Source organism: Corvus hawaiiensis, chromosome Z (genome assembly GCF_020740725.1).
Source record: "Corvus hawaiiensis isolate bCorHaw1 chromosome Z, bCorHaw1.pri.cur, whole genome shotgun sequence".
NCBI classification, from domain to species: Eukaryota; Metazoa; Chordata; class Aves; order Passeriformes; family Corvidae; genus Corvus; species Corvus hawaiiensis.
The window spans coordinates 12,257,913-12,270,805 of record NC_063255.1 but is presented as its reverse complement, the minus strand read 5'-3'; the positions used below and the strand labels follow the sequence as shown (position 1 = coordinate 12,270,805).

Sequence of the window (12,893 nt, the reverse complement as noted above, 5' to 3'; positions counted from 1 at the left end):
ACTAAGCATTGACATTTTGAAATTAGCACTTTGGTTAATTTCAGAATGTTGTTTTGAAAAATGGAAATATTTAATCAAAATTGGTATTTTCCCAGGGGTGGATGGGACTCTTTAAATTAGGAAATGCAGGAAACTTTTTTCCTCCACTAATTTATCTACTTGACTTTGGAATTTGAGAATGCTGCAGAGGCAGTTCTTTGAACGAAAACTGAGTGTCTATAAAGAAGAATAAACTCCAGTGTATCCCTCCATCTGTGCAATATTATTTCATGTCATAGATTTTCTGCATTTTGCAAAGCAGGAACAGAAACAGAAAAATCTGTGCAGTGCTTAGCATAAAGATATCCTGATTTTTGTCACAGTGCAAAGAACCAAAATGGGTTTGTCCAGTTCACTGCAATGTTTAATAAGCCAATGAATAGGACTTCTGCACATCGAGGGGAGGTAGATTAAAACACTCACTCTACCGGGTTTTTTCTAAATATTCCTCAGGAAAGTACCAGGACCTTCTGCTGCTCTTCAGCATGTTCCAGGCTGCCGCAGTTGTAGCCATCTCACTCACATGTTTCAGAGCTCTGATGTCTAACACATATCTGCTCTTTCCTGTTTCAAGGCCATCACTTCCCTGCACAGAGTCTGATTTTCTGCAGATTTTCCTGAGGTGAAAAAACTCCAGACAAACTCAGTCCCCTTGTGCTGGATACAGAGCTGATACTAATCTTGCTAAGCCTAGAAGCTCAGCTCTAATGTCCAATACGGTAAGTCGGTCTCATCTTGTTCCAGTTTCATAGCTAAAGATTTGGAATTTAACCTTACATGATGGTTTTCATCCGGAGAAGCCACTTGTTTCAGCTGGGTATGCTAAGGACATGCCTCAGATGACCAAAAGCAGCCAGACAAAGTTGGTGATAACTGTCTGCCAGAGATGTGCTATGCTTAAACTCACTGCCTCAGCCTCAGTGCTGACAGACAGACACTGGGATTACCAGTGTAGTAAGGACTGCACAAGGGCTAATTACATATATATATGTGTGTATATATATATATATATATATATATATAAAGAAATCACTGGCTAACACAGTCCTTCACAAACTACACTGTCTGTGTTTCACCTCTTCCTAGTTTTGCCCTACCAAAGAGATAGGTATCCATCAATCTTGGCTTTCCGGCCAGCTCCAGTGTCCTCCCCACCACACTGTTCCAGGGTCTGCACCAGGCTTAAGCCCATAGCACAAATGATATTTACTCTTGCTCATTTCTCTGCTCTTTAACTCCCTGCCCCCTGAACTTGAACTTGCTGATAGGAAATTACAGTCTCTCTCCATATGTTCCACCCAGCTGTGCTTTACAGTCCACTACAGCCAAGAAGTCAGTATTGATTCTCTGGTGCACAGGAGAATCCAGATTTCCCCTGGATTAATGTGTCACTTCCCTTCAGGTATTACCTTGCAAGCTTTGCACTGTCACAGCATGAAATCACAAGTCTGGATGTTATTTTGATTTTTTATTAGTAGCTGATTGACACTGGTAGCCAAGTAGAAAATAAGACTGATATCCTGGAATACAGTGAAAAGCAAATGGAGTTGCCAGTTGCTGCAGATACTCCAGGTAGACTGTCATTTCCTCACAGAATGGGAGAAGGTTCATCTTTCAGGACTCTGCTGTCATTTGGCCATGTGAGCAAAAGCAGAGTCAGTGCAGCCACATCTGGCTGTTTGGGTGCGAGACAGAGCATTCCAGCCCCAGGGCCACCTTGGACAAGCTCAGTACAGCACTAGGACATCCTGTTTCTTCATCACTCATTCTCTTTCGGTGGTTTATTTTATTTATTATTGGAGGTGTTACACAAACACCTCCTTGTAAAGACATAAGGCCTCTTTCTCTTAAGCACTAAGTTGTACTGGATAAGGGAGATCCTAACTCTTGCACAATTCCCAACACTTCACATTACCCCATTTCAAAGGCCTGTGAGGGAGTGTCGTTGTGTGTGTTCTGTTACAGCATCCCCTCTCCTCAAACACAAAAATATCTTCCTGGGACAGCCCCAGGAATATAAGTTTGTATATGGATGTCTCCTTTGAAGAGATTTTTTTTCAAGTAGGACTGCCCGTAGGAATAGGAAAAGGGATAATGGTTTTAAAGTGAAAGAGGGTTAATTCAGACTAGATATAAGGAGGAGATTTTTTATGCTAAGGGTGGTGAAACACTGGAACAGGTGATCCAGAATAGCTGTGGATGCCCCATCCATAGAAATAATTAAGGTCAGGTTGGACAGGGCTCTCAACAAAATGGTCTAGTTGAAAATACCTTCCACATCAAGGTTGGACTAGCTGACCTTTAAAGGTCCCTTCCAACCCAAACCATTCAGTGATTCTGTGATTTTTATCAGGATATTTCTTGTAAAATATTTATTTTCTGCTTCCAATGTAAAACACCATAACACCTATGTCAGGCAAGTAGTCATCAACGGGCTGTGAGGAACTATGAAACAGGACTGGAGAGGTTGCTCCTGATTCCCTGAACTTCTGTCCTCAGAGTGGGACTGGGGAATAGGGAGGACTGGGAGTGTTCAGAAATAATATTATTTGCTTTAAAATAATGTAAAAATGCCCAGATGAATAAATTTCCATCCCCCTGATTGCCTTTTGCTGTTGGATTCTTTTAGGATTTATGTAGAACTTTTCTTTTTTCCTCCAATTTAAACTACAACTGAGTTTTAAATTAAATCCTTAATTCTGTGTATGATCATGTAACTCCAGGAGCTGAAGTTTCACAATGCACAAATTGTCACCCCAGATGTTTCCTCTAAAAATTGAGGGACTCAGAGGTCCTGTAGCTTTTCAATAGAACTGCAGTTCTGAGCTGGTTCCTTTATCTTCATCCATGACGTGCTATCTTTAGCACTCTCCCTAGACTTATTTCATGTCTCTGATCTGACATACCCCGCACGCTTACATACTTGGCTCTAGATTTTTCCCCTGGAGTTTGCTCTTCACTGGTTCTTCTCTCTGGCACTCACTCTCTCTGTCTATCAAGATACATCCTCTTTTTGAGTGTGCATCTCAAATCTCCCTGTTTGTCATTATGCTAAACCCATTTCAGGCCTGTATCCATGGACTTTTATCTTTGCTTTGCAAACAAAGCGGATTTTATCTTCTTTTTTAGTTGCTTTTTTCTTTTCTTTTATCCTCGGTATTTACACTTTATATGTTTAGTCAAGGCTGTGTTAACATTCTTGCACTCATCTCTAATGAAGCATTTTTTGACTCTCTGGACAATGCAGCCATATTATGGTGTTGTGAATGCTAGTACCACTTTCTTGCATGCAACCATCACTACTATTTTTTTGTTGTTGTTTCGTCCTCCTAGTGATTTATGTTGGGTATGCTATTTCCTTGATTATGCATTGACCACATTTACATACACAATTTAGGCAATTGGACCATATTAATCTTGCTTTGAAATGATGGCTCTCACTCTTTAAGATATTAACTCATTACACTGAAAATCCTGTCATTCACTCTCTAGAAGTTAGGCATTTCACTTCTCCAGCTACTAGAAATACATCCATTTTACCAAAGAGTAGTTAATGAGCTACACAGACTTCCAAGGGAAGAAATGGACAGCTGCATCATTTTGGTGAGGTCAAGGACACCTTATAGACCTAATATCCTATTAGCAAGGAAGAATTTGCAAGATTCTGTGTATAGTCTAAGTCATCATTCTCCTTTTTTCCTTGGAGAAAGGGAGGAACAATACAGCCACTGCTGGTGTAGAGTCCTTTCTCCTCACTACATCATTCATTTCAAAGGGCAGAAGTTTAGCTGTACTATTCCATCTTTGACCATCCTTTCTCTGTCCAGTTGCATGGGAGGAATAGCAACCATCACAAAAGTAATTTTATACCTCAGACTGGGCTGCTGCACTGCAGTGTGGTCAGGATAGACAGCACCAGCTGTACCTACCAGATAGTGCCGGGCTGGGACAACTGTAACATCCCTTTAATTTATTTACACAGATAGGAGACAGTAGAGGGTTTCATTCCCTTTATTTCCAAGAACTACTCTGGAAAAGAAATGCCCCAGTTACCTGCAGCTGTCCTTCAAATTTCTAATTATCCACTATTTTCCCTTTATCCACTATTTTTCCCTGCAAGTTTTTTTCTGGAGCTCATTTCATCAAAGTTTTCCTTTGCATCCTCTCTAACATCTTCCAAGGTAGAGCCTCATTCATAGAATCATAAAGTTGCTGAAGCTGGAAAAGGTCTTTAAGATCATCAAGTCCAACCTAGCACCACCACCATGTTCACTATTAACCATGTCTTCAAGTGCATATTCACATGTTTCTTGAAGACTTCCAGGGAGGGTGATTCCACCACCACCCTGAGCAGCCCATCTCAATGCTTAATCACTTTCAGTGATGAAATTCCTCCTGATGTCTGACCTGAACATCCCCTGGCACACCTTGAGGCCATTTCCTCTCCTGTCACTGGTTGCCTGGAAGAAGAGGCTGACCCCCACCTGGCTACAACCCCCTTTTAGATGGTTGTAGCAGTGATAAGGTCTCTCCTGAGCCTCCTTTTCTTTAGGCTAAATACCCCCAGCTCCCTCAACTGCTCCTCATAAGACTCATGCTCCAGACCCTTCCCCAGCCCCATTGCCCTTTCTCTGGACTCACTCCTGCACCTCATCATCTTTCTTGTACTGAGGGGCCCAGAACTGGACAGAGAACGTGAGTTGTGGCCTCACCAGTGCCAAGTACAGGGGGACAATCACTGCCCTGGTCCTGCTGGCCACACTATTGCTGACACAGGCCAGGATGCCATTAGCCTTCTTGGCCACCTGGGCACACACTGGCTGATATTCAGCTGCTGTTGACCAGCACTCCCAGATCCTTTTCCACCCAGCATCTTTCCAGCCACGCTTAGCCCAGCCTATGCAATGCCTGGGGTTCTTGTGACCCAAGGGCTGGACCCTTTTTCCTGAACCTCATACAATTGGCCTTGGGCCATTGACCCAGCCTGTCCAGATCCCAACTGACCCATCAAATCTTAGACAAGAGAGCAGTCCCTTAGGGCTGGATTGTGAATTTCAAACCTAAGATGAGATGGATGGGAGGAGCAGCATCACCTTTTGTGGAGATCAAAGTACAGGCTTTATCCTTACCTCTTTCCCCCTCACTTGTTTTGGAAAAGCTCATATCTCTAGCCTACAGAATTGCACCACTCTGTCCCATGCCCTTTTACCATCAGCCCCCAACAGTGGCTGGCTTCCACAGGAATGGGAGGCACTGATTTTCTCCGTTCTACTGCTGCCTTTTTCCTAAGTCACCACTTTGCTTCTCATAGCGTGAGGAGAATGAAGGTCTTTTTATTTCCTTCACCCACTAAGTTGGAGCAGTGTCAATTTAGTTCTCAGACAGCAGGTCACACCAGCCAATAAACAAACCCCAGTGATCCCCTACAGCTTTCACAGGCCTGCATTTTGGTATTTGAATTCTGAGACTCCCACTGCAGCTAATTGAAAAGGTCTGTTTACATTTTGTTTCTAAGAGATCTGTATGACATTCAAACTATCCTGTGTACACACAACATGGGCAGGGAATTTAAATGTTTATAACATGGCTAGGTATTCATAAGTGTTTAAAGAGTTCCTCGGCCAAGACCCCAGTGCATGGTTGCATTTTTAAGTCCCAATTGTTTTAAAAATCCTTCTTGTTCATATGAAGAAAACTAAGCAATGTTTATTACCACCTAAACCAATTTTTATTTTTGTTTTTCTAGAGTTCATGAACAATGGGTTTGCAAATAGCAAGAGAAGTGGTTACAGCATGTGATTATAACCAGCAGCTGAGCATGTGTGGATGGTTTGTGACAATCATAATGACACCAACTCTACTGCTCTCAAAGGTGACAGATAGGTCAGCAAGGTTCAGATGTCTGTGCTGCCACAACTGCTTCAAAGTTAGGGGCCAGAACAGTTGCAGAACAGTTTGCTATTTTTTGGTGTGGGTTCTGGACCCTGGTAGTGAGTGGTGCTGCAGTGCAGCTGAGAACCACAGCCCAAAAGCTAGAGCATTCTGGGGAGATCAGAGGCAGAACACTGCAGACACCATCTTCCAGATGTGCCTTTTTGGCTGTGCTGGACAGAAAAAAGAATACCTATTTAAGAATTAAATTCTACATAAAGTCAGCATCAGATTACTAGTGAGAAGGAAGGTTACAGTACTGGTTTTCAGCAGTACATATTAATATAATACCTATCAAAATGAACATGAAAACATTTTAGGCTCTTAATTACATGCCACACTGACATTACACAATAGATTTAGCTAACTGAGATCTTGACAAACTTATGGCCTACAGAAGATGAAAATGTAGAGAGTTTATTGGTCAGAGAGGTTTAAAGAGTAAGCCTGGTATAACTGCCATTCTACTGCATGTAAAGAGGACAACATTAGATGGATCCAAGCAGTGCTCTCTTAGCAGAAAATAGCATGGCTTACCTCTGGGATTGGTACAGGAATGGAAATAAATCAAAGAAATATTACTCTAGGAAGATACAGAACTGTATTTTTGAGGAAAGATATCTAAATATGACACCAACAAAGCAGCATTCAATACCTTTTAAATTGGCTTAATCCAAGAAACAATGTGATGTCTCACAGATATGATACACAGGATGAAAGCTTCTATTATTTCTGTTAACAAAGTGCATCTGGATGTCCCTAAAGATCTGAGAAGTTTTTATGGGCATCACTTGTTTACTTCTTTCTTTTGAAGATATTTTTTCCTGATGGTAGACAAAGGGAGAACAAACTCACGTATTCTTTCACCATGTAAAATAAAAAGTAAAAATAGTTTATATGTTAAATATAATGTTAGAATGCTTTTAATTAATAGGAAGACTCAGACATCGTCTTCCTCCTGGATGAGTGAGAAAAGGAAAGCCTTGATGATTTTGAAGAAGCGTTTGTGAAGAACACAAGCTACATCAACACTGGAATCTTATTTCATCAGCAGACTGTCCCTACTCCCCATACTGCTATAAGGTAATATGCTGGGGACAAACCCTTGGTCACCGTAGGAGACTGTTTTTCTGAAGCTGATGGAGTCTCCTAGGAACTGTCCTGACTCAAAGCTACATCTGACCTAATATTTTACAAAAGATAATATGGTTGATGTAAAGGGGACATACATTTATATACTTATTGGTCATCTGTGTGTTTGGCAGCAGCAAAGTGACCTCAGGAAATGTGTCTACAAAGCAAAGATACAGGTGGCATTTGTTGCTACAGCAGTTTCAGATGAAACAACGAGTTTAGACTTACATAGCAAAAAAGTAGCTCCTCTTAATAAAATCCCTGGATTTTCTGCACCCAGTGTCTGTGAGATTTGTCTCTTTTATATGGAGGGTCCTTAAGTAATTAGAATACAGAAATACAGCCTGGTTCATTCCACTTAATCTATAGTTATGTATATGTCCTTTATCACTGCTCTGTCTTGAGCCTGATCCTGAACTGAAAAATGGTACTATAAATCCAGAATAGCTCCACAGATATGGGTAGAGATGGATAGATTACTCTGAGTATAAGCTGTTGTATTTTCACTTTCAAACTGTGTAATGGTCAGTATTTACTTCCTTCTACTAAGAAAGCAGTTTATCTAATTTTGATAGAGCTCGTTGCTTACTAGAATATAAACATGAAATAAGCAGCTATTCAATGTAGTTAGAGCCACCATTTTTCTGGATATTCTTGTTCTGTCTGGAAATTTTATCTGGACAGAATTTAAGGACTTCCGCACATTTTTTAGGATCCCTCAGTATCAGGCCTAATGAAGCAGCAGACCTGATGACATTCATTAAGTATCCATATCCCACCTGGTACACGTGCTCTTTATACCAACAGAGCAGGCATTATGCCATGCACACAGAGATGTGTTTCTGAAAGGAAAGTCTGGTCAAAGCCACAGTAGTACTAATGAAATTATATTATGGAGTACTGTAAGTCAAAACAATTTAAAATATATGTGGCATATAGTAAGGAAGTCTCTCAAAAACATGAAGTTCTCAATTCCTATGAAAGAATTTTTTTCTTTTAAAAAACTTATTATTTTATTTTTCCCTTTAGCTCTTTATTTTCAATATTACAGCTGATTTAGTTCAGCCTTAGCTTTACCATCCTTGTTTTAACATATCTGTGCAGATATTAAGACTGTGTAGGAAATCATATTAATCTGTGTCATGTGCACCTGAAGAACTAGGGCAGTCTCTAGGGGGCTGGGTCAATGGCTTTCTCTCCTATCTTGTAAGCCAAAGCATAATTTGTTGCTTCTTAACTTTTTGTTAGAAAGTAAATTTGAGGGGATCTTACCGTGTCCACATCAGGTTTCCAGTCTCACTAAGACAACGCAAGAGTTTTGCTCTTACACAAGAGCAGTGTAGCTCAGAGACCTTCATATTGTTTGGAAGCTGGATACAAAGTCCTACATATATGCATAGATCAGAATACAAAGCAGAGTTTCCCAGCTACTGCCCTTTCTGCCTTGAGCAGGAGCATGGTGGTTGCAGCTTCATGTACCCCCATGCGTAGAGGTATTAAAAATCATGCCTGAACACCTCAATGCTCATCTGACAAATGCAAAATCCACTAAAGTCACTAAAAGGCTTTCAGTTGACTTTATCAGCTTTGGTTCCAGTCCAGTAAGGCAATTGCATTAATAAGTTTTGCAGAACCATGTGGTCTAAGTTACAAAAGAAGTGTCTTATTTGTATTAGATCCATAGTAAAAAATGCTAAATCAGACTGAAAACTCATATTTGAATTACAAGCTGAATATAACTTTCTGTTCCCTGTCTCTGAGAGAAAATAAATTAGTATGTCCATAGCAAGGGGACAGCTGGCCAAGTTAATGCATAACTTCAAGTCCAAAACCACTGCCTCACAGCAACTTCACCTCTGCGCTTGGGATGCCATATCTCAGCAGTGAGTAACAGAGAAGTAAAAGGCAAGATGGTCAGCATTGAAACTGGGGTGGCAATTTTAGGAAAACAAGCTCAAGATGGATGTTGGGACTGGAACACAGTATCCTGCACCCCACCCACTCTGCAATGTAACAGGACTGTTGAGTGGAAATGCATGTCAGAACTGCCTTGGCATTAGAAAACTGTGCTGGAAAAATCTGGCCTTGAATTTCAAAGCCACAGGAAATTGAGATGCATTAACAGGCCAGAGGGCAGCACAACTGACCAAGACCTGAGACAGTTTTACACACACTAGCATGGATATCACACGTGATGTGAGTCCACAGCTGCCCTGCACAGAAACCATTGGACACCTTCAGAGCTATGGTTACATCAATGGAATAGTGCCCTCATCTTCTGAATCTGCCTGAGAGATCAGCACCATTTTCCTTGTACTTTTTTGCAGCCCACCAAGACATTTGGGACCTGAAATATGGATCCACAACATAGTCATTATAAACATAAATAAGCCAGATGATGACATTTACTACTCCATAAGATCTGCTGCTCTATGACTGTTCAAGAGCTCATTTGGTCATGTGCTCTTGGGGAAACAAAGAATCTCCCAGATCCCTTACATTAACAGTCTGGGCAGTTCCTGTGCCAGCGACTGCCATCAAGCAGTCGCCCTCAGTGGCCACAGTTGAACTTGTCCCTCTAGAATTTTGTGGAACCTAGATATTACCCTACACAGGTGAAGCAAAAGGAAATTGCTGTCTTGTCTAAAACATCTTTCACCCCAAAAATAAGAAGCATGGTTTTAGGATAAAATGAGTACCTCACTAACCCACTATTTTCATATTTACACAAGCAGGGCGCTCTTATAATGACAAGAAAGATGTAAAATCATGTCAAGTCAAGCTTGGGAAATAAATAACACATAATTTTTGTATTTTCTTAGTCAAAAAAATGAGAAAGTGAAAAGGTTTCACAACTTATTCACCATGTAATCCTATCTTGGTGCTGTCGATGCCTTTATGGTGATTTGTTTGGAACTTGCTACCAGCTATTTTTATATAAATATTACTACTCTGTTAGGGCAAACACTTAAAACTGCTTTTAAACATATTTTCAAAAATTTATGATTTTCAAAACCTTCTTAGAGGCTTGTCAAGCTGCAAGACAGCTGGAGTTATCTCTACAGTATTTTCTCTCTGTTTCAAGACAGTGAATTAATCTGTGGCAAGTGAAGTTTTCAGTGATCTTTGGGAAGAGACAGGGGAGGAAACTTCTTAGGTGAATCAATGCACAAAATTAGTTGGAGACCTCTTATCTTTTATATTCATGTAAACTGGGAGACCATGTGATACGTACAAGAGGGTTTTTCAATGTCAGGTTCCAGAGGTGAACTGGCATATGATGTTATATCCATGGCAATGTGTTAGAACACCCAGACCTCAAGAAAAATTTGGAGAGAAAAATTCAACTTCTTAAAACTTTTGCTTTTTCCTCCAGTGCTCATATTTCCCTGTGGCAGGAGGAGAAGAGACTGACTGAGTGAAAGAGAAGTAGCAGATCTTGTAGTCTTCCACTTCTTCAGTGGCCTTCCCAGAAATGCCATTCCTTCTGCAAATTCGTCATTTACTGCTCTTTCCTGAAAGTAAGAAGGGGGGAGTGGCTGATGCCCCACAGTGATCTGCAGCCCTCCAGAGGGCCCTCAACAGGCTGGAGAGATGGGCAGAGAAGAACTGTCTGAAATTCTACAGGGGCAAGTGCAGGGTCCTGCACCTGGGGAAGAACAACCCTGGGTACCAGCACAGGCTGGGGGCCAGCCTGCTGGAAAGCAGCTCTGTGGAGAAGGACCTGGGGGTCCTGGTGGACAACAAACTGGCCATGAGCCAGCAGTGCCCCAGGCCAATGGAATCCTGGGATGCATTAGGAAGAGCAATGCCAGCAGTCAAGGGAGGTGATCCTGCTCCTCTGCTCAGCCCAAGTGAGGTCTCACCTGGAGTCTCTGCTCAGTTCTGGTCTCTGCAGTACAAGAGAGATTATGGAGGTCCTGGAGTGGGTCCAGCAGAGAACTACAAAGGTGATGAAGGGACTGGAGGAGCTCTCTTACAAGGAAAGTCTGAGAGAATTGATTCTGTTCAGCCCCAAGAAGGAATAACTGAGAGGGGACCTCACTGGTATCTGTCAGTGTCTGCAAGGAGGGGTCAGAGGAGGGACCAGGCTCTGCTCAGTGGTGCTGGGCAATATGACAAGAGTCAATGGGCAGTAAGTGATGCACAGGAAGTTCCACCCAAACATGAGGAAGAACTTCTTTACTGTGCCATGACCAAGCACTGGAACAGGCTGCACAGAGGGGCTGTGGAGTCTCCCTCATCAGAGATACCCAAGCACCATCTGGACACAATCCTGTGCCGTGTGCTCTGGGATGAGCAGGGAGGTTGGACCAGATGCTTGAGCAGGGATGTTGGACCAGATGACCCACTGTGGGCCCTTCCAACCTGACCCATTCTGTGATTCTGTAATTCTGAAATCCTGATCAAAAACGTGGGGAAATACCCTGGGAAATTGTATCCTAAACAGGAGTTATATACCAGTCTTTGAAATTAACAGATGAGAGGGTGGGGAGTTGATACATATTATATTAAATAGAAAAACAATGAAAGACAATTTTTGAAGTCACTTTTTTTTGAGAGCAGAGAAGGACTGAAATGGGAAAACAAATATGAAGATGGTGACCTGAACTCCTCAAAGCATTGAGGATCATTAATTTTTCTTTATATCATCATCATAAACAGAAAAGATGGAAAAAGCATCCTTTTTCCAACATCTCCCCCACTTACAAATAATAAATATTTAATATTTACTGCATGTAAAATTTATGAGTATCTCAGTTTGAGACAAGTTGAGGGGGAAACGCTCTGGAAGGTACGTAGGTACGTCTCCTCCACAGAAGGCACGTTTCAGCACTCCCTCCCCCACCAATACCAAAGGAATTTCTTGAAGGAAAGTGAAAAAAACTATTTACTTGACAAAAAAAGTGCCAGCAGGGCACAGGAAAAATGAATAACTGTTAAAATATTAAACCTCCTTGATGCAGAGAAAGCTGGTGGATTTAGAGTTCCCTCTGTAGCTGGCTCGGCCCCTCCTGAGGCCAGAGGCTGGGATGCGGTGTCCCTGCAGCCTCCCTGCCAGTCCACGGGGTGAGATGATCTGGTTCTTGGATTATAGCTAGGCCGAACAGTCCCAGAAGAGGAAGAAGAATTTACCAGAGGATTTCGGTATGCCTGTATAGGAGAACTTCTTGCCTCAGGTAACAGGCTGGCTAAAAGCAGAGAGGAGCTCCCTCAGCTCTGCAGCGGTGAGGACATGGGGGAGTGTGTGTGAGTCCTTGAACACAAACTGTGCCGAAGAATTCACCTGGCATCTCTCCCCCCTCTGCTGGACCTAGCTAAAAGCTATGGGACCCATTTCTGGGCATAAAGCGGACAATAGGGGAATACAGTATTTTCATAAAATCACCCCAAGAGAATGAGTGCCTAAAAATATATATAGGTTTGTAAAAGAGCACATTTCTTCCTTCTGCTGCTTTTCACTGCATTTACCATAGGTCCAAAGTCTGTCAAGAACTGACCTGGCAAGAGAAGAACTTGCTCTGCTAACTCATCACGAATAAAACTGGGAATTATTGACGTACCTGAGATGAAAAGGTGAGAGAGATGAATAAAAATATGCTTAGATTCTTAGGTTAGAATTGTTTTAAATTTTGGTCTTTGTGCTTCTGCTGTTTCTTTGTGAGCTGAATAAGGGACACTATAAAGAACATTCGGAGTTCAAGACAATGCTTTCTCCACCTTACCAAAACACAGCCAAAGAAGACAAAAGGAGGAGGAAAACAAGGTTAATAAAACAGGAACCTGCA

At 41.8% G+C, this 12,893-nt stretch overlaps 1 long non-coding RNA gene across 1 annotated transcript; it reads left to right on the top strand.

Moving 5' to 3' along the window:
* The first annotated feature begins 530 nt into the window (after positions 1-530).
* On the top strand, positions 531-11,297 carry LOC125319423. The gene is made up of 4 exons (XR_007200728.1): positions 531-758; positions 5,786-5,911; positions 6,905-7,053; positions 10,481-11,297. It is a non-coding gene; the product is annotated as an uncharacterized LOC125319423 (long non-coding RNA).
* The last annotated feature ends 1,596 nt before the right edge of the window (positions 11,298-12,893 follow it).